Genomic DNA, 2,047 nt, shown 5'->3' with positions numbered 1-2,047 from the left:
CAAACTTAAGTATATTCTTCTAAAGTATATTATTTTCATAATAAGCAGGCAGGCTTACTCTATGCTAAAGTGTACTTCTTTTTCACAAGGGTAGGGGCACTTTGATTGGAGACTTTAATTTGAGACTTAATTTAAATATTACTAACCAAGATACAAATAGATATATACACAGACAGACAAACAAACACATACATAAGTAAGTAAGTGTTTATACAGTATATGACACAAAATAAATGAGTTTTATTCTCAGCCTCTCGGCCAATGATGTCAATCACAGAGGCGATGGCCCCTCCCACCACACAGAACCCAAGGCAAACGCGCGGCCATCAATTGGCACTGAGTAGTGCACCTCTCCTGTCTCTAACATGTCGCTGGAAACGCTAACACGGCTCGAAATTTAACTCAGACAACCACCAGTCATGTCGCACTTATTTTGTCGCTGAGCCGAAGTGAAACAGCATGTCAAATATGTTCGTTCCAGCTCGTAATCCCAGACGAGAGCCGTTGAGGGCAGACCTGACCGTGTGAATTTAACCGCATTAGCTAGCCAGCTAGCTGGGTTTACCTTTAGCTGCGCTAGTCGAAACGAGCTAATATCACCAACGGTCCAAATACTTAGATGTTTAGCGAGTGGGTTCTCGTCAGAAAGACACACTTGACGGCCGCCTGGAACGTGGCGTCTACTGGAAGGAGAATTTCGACTTAAGAAATGTAAGTTACATCACATTTGTCAGACTAACTAGCAGGCTAACGTTAGCGTTATCTGCCGGGCTGGACGTGTTTTGTAACTGCTGCACTGAGGGCCAGTCAGTTAGCCTGTACTGCTGCCTGCTCTAGGAAAAAGACCTGTTAATGTCTCTGTCTCCAAACCTAACGAGTTGCCAGTCTATGTACCATTTTGAGTATCACAGGTGTTGGATTTGAACGTTATAATGTGCCTATAATATAATGTCTCAGATGCTGATTACGTTGGTAGCTAAATTGGTTTTGACATCAATCACATTAATTCCTGCAGTAGCCACTCTTTCCAAAGACAACAACAGTCCTGGCATTTAATTGCTCTGGAGTAATATTGGTTGTTTTTATTTTTATAAACCGTAAATACAGGCTTAGCCTATATCAATTCACCCCCATCAGTGCATAAAACAAGCCCATGTTTGCTGGTTATCTGTGTCAGAAATTAACTTTTTACTTGATGAAGGCCTTATTCTAAATATATACATAATTTTGTGTCAAATATTTAGTTACTATAAATTGAATTAACATCCACTCGTAACGTATTATATATGTGAGATATTATCAGATATTACATGTAAAGCATGTGAATTTTATTATTATTATTAGCCTCTGAAGCTTTGGAATTTGATGGCACTTTTGTTGCTGGTAGGATTTTTTTCTTCAAACCCTGGTTCATTTCTGACACAAGTGGTTATAAGTGTGATTGAAATCAGCTGATGAAAACCACATGGCACAAATAATAAAAAAAAATAAAAAACTCTTCTGTTACTATGATGACGAAGTCGGCTTGTAATTGACTGTACAAATAAATAAACAAATAAGTAAAAATGAATAAGACCTCGACAGTGCACAGCCAACCGCTTGTTTTGTGCTGTGTGCTTGTAGCAGTGGATTTCACTTTTTATGATGGAGGGTTATTTTAAACTTTATTATCGCATCGCACTCTCCAACTTTACCCACATACATACATTTTACATAAGGCAATGCATATAGCAAATCTCAACTGCATGATTGTTTATATTGTAGCAAAATGTAAACGTAATTATCACATGGATCTATATATAAAGTTGGCTGTCTAAGTATATCCTATTTTGCCCACATACACACAGTATTGTCATATAAACTGATATATGCTATGTAGCAAATTAGTATACTATTACTGTGTAGCAGGGGCATTCTGTCATAAAAGCTGTGAATACTCTGCATACCCAAGCCATTTGAGAGAGTGGGTTCAAGAACCAACAAATTATTATTACTGTAAATTAGGGCTGAACGATTTTGGAAAATCTAATTGCGATTTTTTTTTTTT

The 2,047-nt window shown here is 37.7% G+C and overlaps 1 protein-coding gene across 3 annotated transcripts in view; it reads left to right on the top strand.

The window, feature by feature from the left end:
* Positions 1-272: 272 nt before the first annotated feature.
* LOC107698745 (protein phosphatase 1B-like) overlaps positions 273-2,047 on the top strand; it is a 41,568-nt gene continuing 39,793 nt past the window's right edge. The window contains exon 1 of one of the 3 annotated variants that reach the window (XM_016499848.1): positions 273-340. The gene's annotated coding sequence lies outside the window, so the exon portion shown is untranslated. Of the gene's footprint in view, positions 712-2,047 lie in introns of all 3 variants that reach the window. The other 2 variants (XM_016499849.1, XM_016499846.1) reach the window with 2 other exon arrangements.

The sequence above is a fragment of the Sinocyclocheilus anshuiensis genome, unplaced genomic scaffold (genome assembly GCF_001515605.1).
Source record: "Sinocyclocheilus anshuiensis isolate Anshui unplaced genomic scaffold, SAMN03320099.WGS_v1.1 scaffold1015, whole genome shotgun sequence".
In the NCBI taxonomy this organism is placed as follows: Eukaryota; Metazoa; Chordata; class Actinopteri; order Cypriniformes; family Cyprinidae; genus Sinocyclocheilus; species Sinocyclocheilus anshuiensis.
The sequence above is the reverse complement of the archived record's forward strand: the minus strand, read 5'-3'. Positions and strand labels throughout refer to the sequence as shown.